The sequence below is a fragment of the Anser cygnoides genome, chromosome 1 (assembly GCF_040182565.1).
Source record: "Anser cygnoides isolate HZ-2024a breed goose chromosome 1, Taihu_goose_T2T_genome, whole genome shotgun sequence".
Classification (NCBI taxonomy): Eukaryota; Metazoa; Chordata; class Aves; order Anseriformes; family Anatidae; genus Anser; species Anser cygnoides.
In genome coordinates, this window is record NC_089873.1 from 207,666,729 (window position 1) to 207,681,779 (window position 15,051).

The 15,051-nt window shown below is 41.6% G+C and overlaps 1 protein-coding gene across 19 annotated transcripts in view; it reads left to right on the forward strand.

The window, feature by feature from the left end:
- Positions 1 to 15,051, forward strand: part of TENM4 (teneurin transmembrane protein 4) — a 1,678,763-nt gene that overhangs the window by 1,081,579 nt on the left and 582,133 nt on the right. For 6 of the 19 annotated variants that reach the window (XM_066989942.1, XM_066989943.1, XM_066989939.1 and 3 more), the window contains exon 1: positions 314 to 765. The exons of 6 other annotated variants lie outside the window; for them this stretch is intronic. The gene's annotated coding sequence lies outside the window, so the exon portion shown is untranslated. Of the gene's footprint in view, positions 1 to 310; positions 766 to 15,051 lie in introns of those variants that run through there. 7 more of the 19 variants (XM_066989950.1, XM_066989955.1, XM_066989952.1 and 4 more) reach the window with 6 other exon arrangements.

Consider the following 15,051-nt stretch of genomic DNA (forward strand, 5'->3'; position numbering starts at 1 on the left):
ATTTCCATTCCATGCCCATGCCCATGCCCATATCCATTTCCATTTCCATTCCATGTTCATGTCCATTCCTATGCCCGTCCTTGCCCATGTCCATTTCCATTCTCATGTCTGCCCGTCTCCCACCCATGTCCATTTCCATTCCATGTCCATGCCCATTTCTATGCCCATCTCCTGCCCATCCCATTTCCATTCCATGTCCATGCCCATTCCCATGCCCATCTCCTCCCCATGCCCATCTCCTCCCCATGCCCACCTCCACCCTTCCCACCTCACGCTCACCCCATACCCCTCCTCATGCCACTCCATGCCCGTGCCCAAGCCATTCCCATGCCGCCCCTGTGCCCACGCCGCCCCGAGCCGCCCGCGGTGCGCAGCAGTGGGCCGCATGTGTGCCTGTCATTCCCAGCCCGGGAGCGCCGGCTCCTGCCTCCCATTCATGTAACCTGTGTGTGTCTCTCTTTCTCTCTGTGTGTAACAGAGAGAGGGAGAGAGAGAGCGAGGAAAGGAGAGGAGGAGGAGGAGGGGGGAAGCTTTAAATAAAGCCTTTGGATTGCAGCTGCTTATTTTGGGCAGTCCTACCAGGGACGATTCCTGCCAGGAAAGAAGCTGGACCGGTCTCTTTTATTTTGATTTTGATTTTTGGGGGTGGCGGTGGTGTATTGCCGAGCTGCCTGCTGAGATGAGCTCCGGTGCCTGGCCGTAGTAGCCCAGTTTGGGATCGCTGGACACATAAGTGGCATTTCGGTGGGGAAGCCTGCAGACATGGTAAGCTTGCGTTTTGCTCCGAAAAGTGCATTTGTGTGATCGCCACCCTCCAGTTTTCCCTTCCCCCCTTCCTCTCCCCACCGAGCAGACAGGCACACAGCTCGGGGCTGGGGAGAAGCTCCCTGAATCCTTGCCTTTTCCTCCCCACCGTCCCTCCCTCTGCCCAGCTTGCTTTTCTCCCCTTGCATCCCAGCCCTTGCTGCTCCCTCCGCACAGTTTGCAGCAATCCAGCAGGAGCCCAGGGATGCTGCCAGAGGCTCCAGGCTGGGGCGCTGGGGACCAGCCACCCTCAGCCCAGCCAGACCTTGCTTCAGGGTACGTTTGGGTTGGCTTCTCCCACCCGACCTCCCCAGCCCTTCCCCTTTGCACCCCGAGCGGTGCGGCTGTGCTGGGGGAAGCAGCAGTGCAGATTTGGAGACATTGGAGCAAGGATGCAGCTTTAAAATCAATCGGTGTTATTTATGTAATAGTAAAAGTGCCGGGGGGGGGGGGGGGGGGGGGGGTAGAGAAAAAAAAAAAAAGAAAGGAAAAAATTAAATAAGGAAGTGCCTCGGTATTTCTCAGCTGCACAAAGCTCCTTTTGCTCTGTCTGAACCCTCCGCCTCATCCCCATGTCCTGCTGCAGGGTGGTGTGTTGTGGGAGTGTGTGTGTGTGTGTTTACATTTGGATCTGTGCTAGAGTCGGGGATGGGGAAGGGGTCTCCCATTTTCCACGGGGGTGGCTTTGCCTTCAACCAAAATTATGAAAAAAATGTGCTCAGCTGCAACTTGGGTGACAAATCTGTTTCTTAGGCATTAAATGTTAAAGCCCTGCTTCTAGCCATGCCCTGCCACTATTAAGATCCCCCAAACAGTGTGGCGTTTGAAAAAAAAATGCTAGAGTGCCTGAGAGAAATGCAGTGGTTCAGACTTGTGCTGATATTCTCAGCAATTTGCATTTTGAAATACAAATTTGGGCTGCAGAACATAAAAACAAGATGCTACCAAAGGGCATTTATATCTTGTTATTAAGTTTTATTAAATATATATATAGAGAGAGATCTAAAATATCTGGGATATTTTACTTTGAAGTAAGTAGTAGTTAAGGTATGCTAAATCTTAAAAAGAAAAGAAAGCAGTTTCAGTAGTACATGAGGCAGTGTGTATTTACTCTTTCTTACCATGACCATACTTAAAAATTTGCAGTATTTACAACCATGTAAGCACACCATTTGAAAAACAAAATATATATTTATGCCACAGCCTTCCTGTCTTATGGGATCCCCAGTTTTTGAAACACAATTTTCATACAACCAAAACAGAGCTTGCTAAATACTTATTGACCAGATAGACAAGACCTTTCTGCATCTTGAATGCATTTACTCATGGTTCTTCCAGGAAAGTTCAATTCTCTCTAATTAAAAGGGGGAAAAAAAAAAGAAAAAAAAAGGCATTAAACTATAAAATAATGTCACATCCCCACCCCACACACATCTCCATTCTTAACTTTGTGCAGTGAAGTCTCATCCTGAATTTAGAGCTGCATTTTTATTTTTTTCTGACAAATGTCCCATGTGAGGGGAGGGACAGAAATGCAAAAATGAGTGCAAAGCTTTGAAGTTGGAAGTTGACTGTGTGCTCTGCTAGGTAAACTTCTGCTGTGGCGTGGCAAGTTGGTGGGGGTTGCAATTTGAGGGGGAGATGCTCCGGGCTTGGGGGCACAGGATTTGGGCAGAGGAACTTGGCAGACCCCAACCTATCCCAACTCCCTGACCCTAAGAAAATTGTTTGCTCGTAGGGTGGCCCCTCCCCTCCTGTGGAAAGTGCTCTGCTCCCAACGTGTGCGCCATATGTGCCTGCAAAACCTGAGATTTACCCTATGCACATGTGCCAGCAGCAGCACTCTGGGTCCGGCAAGGAGAAGCCCAGGGCAGGGCATCGGCCATGGGAGAGCCGCACATCTCCCCGCCTGGCTGGGGGAGGTTGGGGCTCAGCCAGTGATTTGTATTTAATTTATTTCATTGGCCTCTTCCGAGCCAGGCACCTCCCACTTGGCGTCTCAGCCTGTAGCACTTTTATGGGCTTAGGTGGAAAAAACACTGAGTACAGCTGTATATTTTTTAGTGTGTGTGGCAGGGTTCCTACCCGTAAAGGTAGGAGGACGCATCTCTTGCTGTAGCACTGTTTTGCAGTGAGACAAGCCTTCAAAGCAGGCTCTGCTTGCGTTACGAGGCTGGAGGAATTTGCTTGTTTGTGGCCATTGCGAGCTGCCCTTCCCTCTTCGGTTCCCAGCTCCCAGCCTGTGCCACGCTGCTGGATCAGTCCTTGCTGCTGCGGGCTGTTTTGGGGCCGGGAGGGTTCCCCGCTGCTACGTGCCCCTGTAAATGTGACCCCCAAGGTAGCATATGAGCAGGGAAATTATGGTCTGCGCTGGTTGCCAGAAGATTTAGGGACGAGGAGGGCAGAGTTATGTCCATGTGAAGGTGTTACCTGGGTTGTGCTCCCTGCAGAGATCAGCACAGGACCTCCCTGTGCGGGCTGTGCACCCACAGCTGGGGCAGAGAAAGAAGAGGAGGTACCTTTGCACACAACCTGGTACAGTTTCCCTTTCCTCCCCCAAAAAAACAACTCACTAGGATTGGGAGTTACTGCCACTGCACTAAGCTGTATTCCGTTTCTGCAGGGAGTCCTGCCTTCGTGCCTCACCCTCCCTTCCCCTACATACGTTCATGCATGTGTTCATCTCCATGCAAGGGGAGATTTGCAATATATCTGTCATTTATTGGTGGGACCTGGAGGGAAGATTTTATGTTTGGGTGGAGAAAGAGTTGCTGTGTGAGTATGAAAAGAGGTTCTCAGGCTGGATTTTGGCAGGGGAAAGGGGAAAAGGAGGTGCGCAAGTGAACTTCATAATTTCCTTTTTTATTAGCAAGGGGACCTGGATTAGAAAACCTTTTCTGGGGAGAATTTGCCTTCTTTGATTTTACAGGATAGGGAGGCAGGGAAAAAATCATTGAGAGAAAAGAGTAAAATTTCTCGTCTGGTTTTGATTGGGGAGGGAAGGGAGATTCCCCCCTCAGATGATTTATTTTACTACATGGATGGAAAAGGGAGTTGTCACTGGTTTCAGTGGATATGGGGAAGGAGAGAGATTTGCACAGAGAAAACTGGGTTTTTGAACTCCTTGTATCTTAATTATTTTACTTGACTCATTTAAATTAGATACTTTCCTTTTGTTTTGGTGAGCAGATAGCACACTGGCAAGGGAAAATGTTGTTCTCTTGTTTTATAAAGTGAGAGATTTTTTTGTGCTTTTATTTGATTTGATTGGCTTCCTGGGGTGCATAATAACTAAAATGTTATTTCATTCTCTCTACAACATGTACAATATTCCAATTAAGATTCCGCTTTGATTATTTTTCATCTGGTAGTTTACCATTTCTCTGAAAATGGTAAAAAAAAAAAAAAAAAAAGACAAAAAAACATTGAGCTCTTGCACTTTAAAATAGCTAAGATGCTTAAGCAAAACTACCCTTTCCCTGGGAAAGTCATTTCCAGTTCTGTTCAAGTTAACGCTTCACTGCTTCATTTTCTGACAGAATCACCTCCTTGTAAGAAGGAGAACTATGATCTTACGTAACTTGATGTTTCCAGATCAAAAGTTACAAATATTGCAGTAATAGCATGATGAGGGAGATTTGGCAGGATGAATGTTGCATGACATATGTGATTTCATACTGGGATTTCGAATCAAGGCTAGTTTAAAAATTTACTGGGGAAAAAGATTAAAAAGAAAGAAAAATAAACAAAATCTTACTTGTTTGATATCTTATTTAACGCTGCTTTAGCTTTTTATCTTATTTCCATAGGCACTTGAGACTGTTTTTTTTTTTTCTTTTTAAAGCAAACTCTTCAGTATTTAAAAACATGTGTAATTGTCATATCAAAAAGTGAAGTGGCTTGAAACTCTCTTTCAGATTTGATTCAAAGAGATGAAACTCTGTAAATCAATGTCAATTCAGATTTAAAGACTGGCTGTTACCTGCTCTCTTACAAGGTCTATCCACATAGCTTATCGTAACTAAAAGCTGAAATATTTTGCTTCTGCTTTGAGCTGACAGATTAGCACTGCTGGGTTCTTTGAGACAGTAACATGCACCACTTGCCAGTGAATTGGGTATTCATAGAGCCCTGACCAGTATCTTTGAGAGAAAAAAATCTTGCAATTAAATATTTTTTAAATATATAAGTGCATAGGTTTCCTCTTTGCTGTTAGATGAAAAAAGGAAAAGAATCTTGGAGAAATTTTTTTCTCTAACTAATCACCATAGCTTGAGAAGCGATGCTGTTGTGTGGCTATAGGACTTGTGTTACTACTCAGGTATAAATGGTCGGTTTGCATTCCTCTGTGCCATTTCACTTTTGATGTGCTGATAGTCAAATTATATTCCTAGAAGTATACTTTTTTTTTTTTTTTTTTTTTTTGCCAGCTGTCCTGAATCTTTCTTCCTGGAGAATACTTTAAAGGCAGAGTTGAAATCTGAGTAGGAGGGCATGTGTGTTTGGCTGTGTGGGGTGGCAAACATTTCTTACAGAAAGTTTAAATTTCTTAGGAAGTTTGAGTCTTGCTCACAGATACCTTTATATCAAATTGCTGGGAACTAAGCTGTTTATTCTGTACTGGCATTCAAACTTCATCATGTATTGTTCTGCTGAGTATCAGCAGAGGTGATTTTTTTATTATTATTTTTAATGTATAGATGTCTGTAAAAGCACCAAACACAAAAATTTATGTTCCTCCACTGTGTTGGCAGTCAGAAGAAAGAAACAGAAGAGACAGAACATGACTGGCAGTTCAGGTTCCTATTCCAAGTAAAATTTGCTTTCTAGGATATAACGCATCCTTTTCTTAAAGAGAGGAGAGAGAAAAAAAAAAAAGAGAAAGAAAAGAAGAGTTGCTGATAGTCGATTTAGGTGGAGAATCTTGCTGAGTCGCATTTATCAGCCCATTTAAATGGGGATGATTCAATTAGATTTCGCTGATCTCTCCTCAGGATTTAGTGAAGTCGTGTTTGCTGCAGCCTAGGAAATCATGGCAGCCCAGAATCATGCTTCATGCTGCATCTACCTCGATGGCACTGGTGGCAGGCGTGCCAGCCAGCCTGCCAGAGCAGATGTGGATGCAGATGTCTCATTGCCCATTGATACAGGTTTTAGGTGACTATTCAGCATATCTTTCTTTCTAAACACTGAGTAGAAGCTTGCTTGTGTTTGCACATGTAGACTCTTCAAAATATTCTGGAGGCTGCTCAGTTAGCCAAAAGTCAGGAAACAACAGGACCTTTTTGCAGTTTTAACTCAACCCTGTGTTTTGTATGTGGTGGGATCTCACAGGCTTCCTCTTCTCCCCCGCAGACTCCAATAAGTGCACTGAAGACCTTCAGGTTTCTTAAAAACTGGAATCTGGGGCTGTGCATTGTGCTTCAGGCCTTGGGGGATGTTGGGTCCCTGCATAAATCCAGGTTTGGTTTTTCTGCATTGTGCCGAGGAGGGAGAGAGAAGCCAGGATTCAGTTCCTGAGCAGAGTGTCTTCAAATGCAGTCTGCAGTCCCACATGAAAGCAAAGTCTCAGAGGCCACAAAGCTGTAAAACATCTCTTCTGCTGGGTCACCTGGACTTAAATGGCCCAACCACATCAGCCATATATGAATATGAATATAGTCATATTTGGAATGTATGATTTCCCAATGTGATAATGGAAAGGTTTCGGTATTTTGCCAATTCCTTTTGAACTGCCTCTGTTTTCTTCGATGTTGAAAACTTTCATCCTCAACTGTCTTATATAAAGAATAGAAAGGGATGGACTGGTTAGTCATAAAGCCTTCAGAAGTAAATGCCAAAAGCAGTTAGAAAAAATGGTGGAGCATGAGAGATGCTGAAATTTCCTTCCTCCTTGCTGATCCACAAAGTGTTGGCAGTTTAGGCTTGGTGCAGCACAGCTCCCATCAACCGGAAACAAATGAATACTGATATTTCCAGAAAATTGACCTTTGTGTGGATGGCTTTAAGGTGTGATCAGAATCTTGGCGTTGGCACAAATTTTTGTGCTAGAAAGCAGAGAGCAATCCCAAGAACTGATCTCAAGATGTGCTCCTGCAGACAGAGGTGCGGTCGGGGGTTACTTGGTGGTAAGGCGAAGTTCACACAGCCTCTAATTGCTGCGGTGGGTGTTTGACACGTAAGCAGACTCTGAGCTATCAAAAGGAGTATCCAGAAGTTGCAACATGCTTCGTTTCAACACAGTTACGAAATTTTGGGTTGAAATGACTTGCCCAGCATTGCTCGTAGTCTCAGGGCATCGTTTGGCTGGTTAATCTGAAACATATTCATCCTTGTATCTCCGTCCTCTGCTTAGTCACTACAAAGCTCCCAGCTCTGAAGGGGAAGAGACAGGGATCATAAACCTTGTCTTCTTCTCCCCGTTCTCACTGCTTTATCTCCAGGTTGGTCAGGATAAAACCCAGTCCTGGGAATAATGACTGCATCATACAGGCAGGCAGGGCACTTCATTAAGGCAACTTGCAGTGTTTTTCTTTTCTTTTTTTTTTTTTTTTCTGTGTGTGTTGTTTTATTTTTCCTTGAATTCAGGGTGTCCGGTATACAATTTTAAATCTTATTATTGATCTTTTAGTCTATTTTGGGGGTATTTTTTTTAAGACATCTTCATGGAACTAGTAGCTTTATTGCATTGCATCACTTCGGCATTTACATGTGTCAATGGCTTAAACTAACAGATTATCATAGCTTGGTTTCACAGAGTACTCTGCTCCCCAAAACAGATCTCTCCTGACCCATCCCATGGTTCTCTCCTCAACTTTTCCAGCCTTATCCTGTGATCCCAGTGACATCCCTCTAATGCCAAGTCTCCCACCCCAAACTCATCCAGGTCCTCCTGGCTGGGGATGACCCCACAAGGAATGCCAAGCTCAGGAGAGCATATCTGATTTCAGTTCTTATACTGAGCAGCAGACCTGGCATACCCCACAGCACAAACCATCTTGTTTAGTTCCACACAGGTGGAAACATAAGTGATTGAAGCTGGAAAACACGCATAAGTGCACCCAGGAGCATGTATCAACAGTGTTTTGTCAAAGATGTCTAAACTTGGCCAAACTCACACAAATTCCCATAAAATTCATTAAAAAAGAAATAGTTCTCTCCCAGGCAAATTTCAAGTCCTTCCTCTGATGTCCTGAAGATCCCAGAGGAGGTTTTAGAGAGAAGGCTAAAGGCATTTTTATTTTTTTTACATGGGTAAAACAACATATTTTTCCCTAGCCTTGTTCTCAGAATCTGCTGAACTGTTTTGACTGAAATTTTCCAAAAAACTTCAGCCTGAGGCAGACAGCTGGCATGGAAATTTTCAGCCCAAACAATTTGCTTAGTATAGTTATGAGAAACTGCAAATGCCTTTTTATTATTAAAGCTGCCTCGCTCTTCCTGTAATTGACAGCACTACCAACTTTGTTTTTCCCTAATAAACAGATAACTTGAGATTTTGTTGCAAACTAATTTTGTATTTGTATGTTTTATAGATATTTTTATATATTGGAAATTTATTATAAAACTGACACATGCATTTCAGCATATGTTAGCAGATGATGAAATTTCAAGCTTCCTGAAAACAAAAGTGAATGCAATTAATGAGAATTCCACAAAGCTGCATCAAAGGAGTACAACATTGCAGAATTTGTAGAATGAGATTAAAAATAAGGAAATCTCAGGAGATATTGCACTGAGAGAACAATCACGCAAATTCCCATGTATCCCAGCTTTGAGCTCATGATCCTTCTGGCAGAATTCTGCTACACACCCCTGCACTGTCCCCCCCCCCCCCCCCCAAAAAAAAAAAAAAAAAGGAGAAAAAGCAACCCTCCAAAACTAGAAGTACAGATACAGACCATTTTATTCTTTTTTAGGTGAGATTGGTTTTGGTTTTTTTACCCCTCTTTTTAACATCAATATGGATGACTGCTAAGGCTCTATTTTCACATCAGAGCCAACCTCAGGACCTATTACCCTTGAAGAAGAGGGGTCCTGCCCTCCACCTTTCCTCTCCTTCTGTCCTTCTGTCCTTCAGACTGTGTCTGATCGGATTTGATTCATCAGCCCGGCAGTAAACTGTCTTTTGGTGCATTTGTTTTCTGCTGAGTTAGAGAGTTACATTGAGTCGGTGTGTTGGATGCACTTGGTGAGGAGAAGGGAGAAGGAAAAGGATACAAACAACTTTTTAGAGGTGTTTTTTTTTTTGTTTGTTTGTTTTAGTTTTCAGACCACAGTCATGACATACAATATTTTTCCTGGGTTGCCAACTGTTTACAGGAGTTATATCACATTGATGTTGAGCTCAATTTATTTATATTAACACAGAGTGCAGTGTTGCGTTATACTTTTCTACATGTGGGAGAGTCCTTTGGAGCATCCTGTTCAGTAGGCACTGAAGGAGCTGTACTCCATCAATTTCTGAACTCTTTTGAACCCTATTTATAGTTGTTATGACCACAATATCATGTAACAAAAAGTTCCAGAATTCAAAGTCATGAACTGAGTGAAAATGCCTTCCTATTGCTCTGCTGTAAACTCACAAATTGATAATTTCATTAGGTGACTCTACTTTGTGGATTACAGTTGTAGAAACATTGTGATTTAATAGAGCTTTATTCCTCACTTTTTTGTTACTCTTGTCCAAGCTCAAATTTCCTAATCCATCTCTTCTGCAAAAGTCTTTCCATATTCCTCACAACATTTGCTGTTTTTTTCTCTCTCTTTGTTAACTCTACCACATATTATGAAAATGGGTTGATGAAAAATACATGTGGCATTAAGATAGGAATGTACCATTATCTTATAAGGCACTGACATGATACATTTTCCTCCTTTTGTTGTCTATTTTTTCCTAACATATCCCAAGTATTTCCTCCTGTGTTGAACTGACATGAGCAGAGAGCTGCTATTTGTAGAGTACATCCTATGGTGATTCCTCAGCCTTCTTCCTTGGTGGTAACAGCTAATTTAGAGCCCACATTGTATATGTGTTGTTAGAATTGGTTTTCCCTTTATGGATTGCTTTGCTTTTATTGACACTGAGTTTCATGTGATGTTTTTATCACCCAGCTAGTTACTCAGTATTATGAGAGTAGGTGGTGGTGTAATGATTGGAGACTTTGGGAGAGAATCAGAAAGCCCAGCAATGAAAAAGGCTCTCATTTTGACTTTTATTCTTGTCCTGGGGATAATCACAACAATATAACAAAAAAAAAAATACACTTAATATCATGTAAGAACAAACAGCCTGCCTGTCTTGTGACTTTTGATTTTGTAGTTGTCTGCTGCTCAAATATTTCTGCTTCTCGTTGACAGCATCTAACCAAGCCTTTTTTCTTAGGTTCCTTTTTAAGTGAGCATCTGCTCTTCCCTCAACCAGCTAAGTATGCCCCTCACTTCATCCGTGCTGGAGCATCTGAGTCCTTAACCAAGGAGCAGATCAATGACCATCAATTACCTTTCAACTTGACATGTGTCCCTGCATCCCCGTCTCCTAAATTTTACTCTATCCTATCCTAAAATGTTCATGTTGTCATTAAAAGATGTCCAGGATGTGGAAACTTTAAATACTCTATTCATGCTTTTATCTGACAAGAAAGTGTGAGCAGACCAAGCCACCTGTCTGTCACTTAAAGCCCTGTTTGTTGGTGGTCTGCTTCAACAATGCTTGCTTTAGGGCTTTGGTTTTATAGCTTATTATTGCTGGTATTCTTCACAACATTACTTTGGATTGGAGGAATGCACAAATGACTCATATGGAAGTCACAGACCATTGCTTTCATCCCTGTGTACCCCACATATGCTTTAAAATGTCATCTGCTTGTGGTTCCCTGTGCCAGACACCACTGGGGAACATTATTGTACACCTGCATCACTTAGTTTTGTATTATTTTATACCTTCTGCATAATTAATGTTTTGTTGAATTTTATGTATTTATTTATTTTAGCTTTTTATGTCTTCTCTTGAGATTATCAGGCAGCAAGTGTCTAGTTGAGAAGAAAACAGGAAAAGAAGGAAAGAAGGGGAAATCAGAAGCTGATAGTACAGAAGAAAAGTGGGTCTTTGGGGGAGGTGGCATTGGGGGCAAGGAAACGTGGGATTAGTAGGCGTAGAGGGTCCTGTGTCAGCTCTTTTGGTGCTAGATTGTGGCAGACTTTGCTGTGCTCTGTGCAGTGAAGATTACTTGATTTTTTTTATTTTTATTTTTTTCCTCCTTTCAGAGATGGAAGACGAAAACTACATAACATCTCTGCTGTGCATGTAATGCTAGTTAAAAAAAAAAAAAATCAGGATAGGCTTTACTTGTCAGTTGCTATCTTCTTTCCCCACACCCAAGACCAGCAAAGGTGCTTGTCAAATGAGTGTATGTGTATGGATGTGCGCAGGCACAAGCTCTTCATCTGTCAGTCCTCAGGATTGTTTCTCTCTCCCTCCCTCTGTTCAAATGAAAATACCTTGAGTTAACTTTACACTCATCATACAGACTGTACGGTAGTTGGCCTTGCATCATGTTTCCTTAAATATTTCATGAAGGTCTTTTTATAAAATTTGCACTACTCTTGCAGACTGAGTATTTGGAAGTGGACATCCCCAGCAATAGAAATTTTGAGAGATAACAAAAAGTGGTCATATCCAATCTTTCTGGAATCCCAAAGCACCTCAGCACTTTAACCCAAACTAGGGCCAGATCCAAGGATCATTACTGTTAATTCAAAGTCTCCCGTTGGTTTTAATGGGCTCTGGATCAGACTTTTTAACTCCTGCTGTGGAACAGTTCTGGTTCCCTCTGTGCAGAAACATGAAATGGCCATGAAAATTGAAGGCTCGTTTGAAAATTGATGTCATTTCAAATGCTGGACTAATTGAGTGTACAGGGCTGTGAGGGTGATAAGTTTTGGGGGATTTTTGATGTTTGCAAGTAAGTAAAAGTTCCTATAATGAAAACATGTAGAGTGGTGTGTTGCAACTATTTTTATACCTACATCAGACTTGATGTTAGTGGCTTTGAATTATTTAACATTTTTCTTCCTCAGCTGTCCTCTCCAGTGAGTTTCCATCGCAGGGCTGCAGGAGTTGTGTACGAAACAATGCAGACAGCCTGGTATTGTCTGCTGGGGGGTTGCCTGTTTTTGTTTTGTTTCATTTCTATAATCCTATTTTATCCTTTCTCTAGCTGGTGAGAGGGACATCAGGCCAAGGTATTAAATCATACTGACCAGCGTGGGCTGAAAATGAAGTACGTGCCAGCTAAAGACACAAATGGGGAGTTTTCTGCTTAAACCACTGAGCGCTAATGTCTGTCACATAGGAGAAGCCAACTATTTAACATTCAGTCCATTCAAAAAACATTATTATGTCCCAATGGTAATTTAAAACCACATCTGTTAGAACCATATGTGGGGGAAGTATACCTTTTTTTTTTTTTTGCCTGCATTTTTTTTTTTTTTTTAGTCCCATGTTATCCTGTTTATAAGGTTATCTTCAGTGTGGGCCTCTTTCAAAATTTCAGACTGACAGCCATGAAATGCCTGGAACAAAAGAACTATATGAACTGAACTCTTATCTCTTTCCCTTTGTAATTAATGTGTGGGCTTTTACAGAATATCTGCAAGTAGACATCCAGCTTTGAAAGAAAACCTATAGATTGGGATCGTGCCTCATGCTCCATTGTCTATAACTTGATATTTGTTTTTCGATTGGAGATATTGGATATTTCACAGATTTCTCCCCACTGTTATTCCAGCTTTCCATTAACAATGTATGAATGTATGTGACCTTTGAAAATAGCTCTTTTGGGCAATCAGAACATCTAATTTTTATCTTGAGAAATTGCCATTGGATTATTCTGTCCTTAAAAATAGAAGATAAAATTTTGTTTTCAAAGCGTCCTATCACTATTTTCTGACTGGTAGTAACTGGCATAATCTTGAGATTCTTAAATCTAAATAGTGCTAATAGAATATCTGACATGGCTGGTGGAAGTTGGCTCCAGGATTAAAAATAGCTGCTATAGTTCCCCATTATGTGATGCAGCAAGTGCTGTGTGTCACGTCTCCATTGAGTGAGACGTACTTTGCCACATCTCTGCATATCAAAGCCCTGATTTATCCAAGCTAAATTCACTCACCTCAGTGAGTTGCTTTGAGAGAGGGGAATTGGTGACAAACAGTTGTATCTTGAGACTCCAAACATGGAAGATAAGGGGCTCCTTATTCCTTTACCAGCGTCACATGTTTCCTCTATCTGAGAAGGGTCTGTGATAATCTGGACAAAGCTGAATTCCCAAATCGTTGGCTCCGACTTTCTGTCCGTGCTTGTTGAGACCATGCACTGCGTAGTGGTAGGGAACATTTCCATTGCATTCCCCTTCTTCTCAGACACCCAGCTTTAGAGAAGGATGGCAAGGAGATTGGTGCTTCTGTTACGATGGTCAGGCTGTGACATAAAATACTAGCATTCGAGCTGTGATCCCCTGCTGTTAACTAAAATTGTGCATGTTAAGTGATAAAGTTAGAGCCCTTTCAGAACTCAGGTTAGCTCTCTTTAAACTACCTTCCTGTAATAAACACCAGATAACTGCTCTGATGAGCCTTATATACAAGCACTGAACATTTAGTCCTGTGCAGAGTCCAATAGAAATCTTGGCCCTTTCTTGAAGTGACAAATTTCCTTATAAGTGAGTGCATCCACATGTGCTCCCAACATCAGGCTTTCTACTGTTTGTCCTTCACAGATAGGCTGAGGATCTCAAAGAGAAATAATCAGAAAGTAAATAGATAAGCGTGCAAGTTGTATTCATGAAACCTCTGTTCAGGAGCTACACATCTTTCCAGTGGCATTTACAGCATGGCATATTGTTCACCTCCCTCCAGCTGTGTTTTAAGCACTGAGCGATGAATGTCTTAGCTAAACAGAATGTTAGTAATCCCTACGTGTGGAGCACCTGATGACTGAAGAGTTAAATATGCAGCTATAAATAGCATGCCTACTTTGGTGGGATGCATTGTATTGCAATTTCAATTCTAATTAAAGTTTGGTTGTAGGCATGAAATATCTCTGTCTTTCAGGAACATGTGTAAATCTCTGAAATTAAGCTGGTTTTTGTTGTTTGAGTGTTTTGGCACAGTTGTGCCAGTGGATATGAAGTTTTATGAGTAGCAACAGAACAAAGATGGTTTTGAATGTCAATGAGCAGCACTTTTTTATTCATTTTGGGTTAATCAAGTGCTCAAGTTAAATCTGAACACATTAATTTGTTCTTGGTTTAAAATGAAACGCCACTGTTCAGCAAACAACTTATGCCTTCCTGTAGTGAGTTTGATGTTGAAAATATTTTCGTGGGGTTGATTGCTTCCAGATAAATGGGAATGTAGCTATGCTGTAAAATAAATAAATAAATAAATAAATCATTTAATTTTGAATGATATGCATGGAAAATATGGAAAAAAAAAGGAAGGAAAAAAACTACAAGAGAAACAACACGTTTTATGGTTTTGGCACACTGCATTTCATATTCCTACTCCCTGTCCTTGTGTGATCCCTGAGCACTTGATGGATGAGAAAGATAATTGTTGATCATTTCATGAAGCTCTGCCAGCAACACATACCAAATATAATTAAACTTTCAATTTTATGTTTTTAGATACATTTTGGGCCAAATATGGCAATTAACCCCTTCACTGTCAGAGCATAAGGAGATGAGGCACTTTGAATTGTATTTTCTAGCCACACTTGTTGTCACATGGTGGTTTCTATTTTCCAGAAGAGTTCCCATTTCTGCAAGATCATTTCACCTTTGAGATTTAATTGGAGTCATCCTGGAAATTCAGCAAAATTGTCACAAATGATGCTTTGCTTGTTAGACTTTGCATGGTGGAGCTGGCCCAGCTCCAGTCATTCCTGTCTCACTAGGTAACTCACTGCGAGACTCCTGCAGCTGTGACGACGAATAAGGGAAGCTTAATGTTTTTCATCTCTGATTTCAACTCTATGCTTCTGGTGCACATTTCTTGGAGGAAGACTTTTAAAATATCTGCCTAAAATGTAGGAAAGAAATGATCACAATCAACATTAATGCAGCTGTGACCCTATTCAAAAGGAGAGTAGATATTGTCCTTTCTCTAATAAGTGAGAAAATCCAAGGAAATGTCATTTTGGAATGACAACAACGTTATTCTTGGCCTGAGGGACTGCTTCTAAGG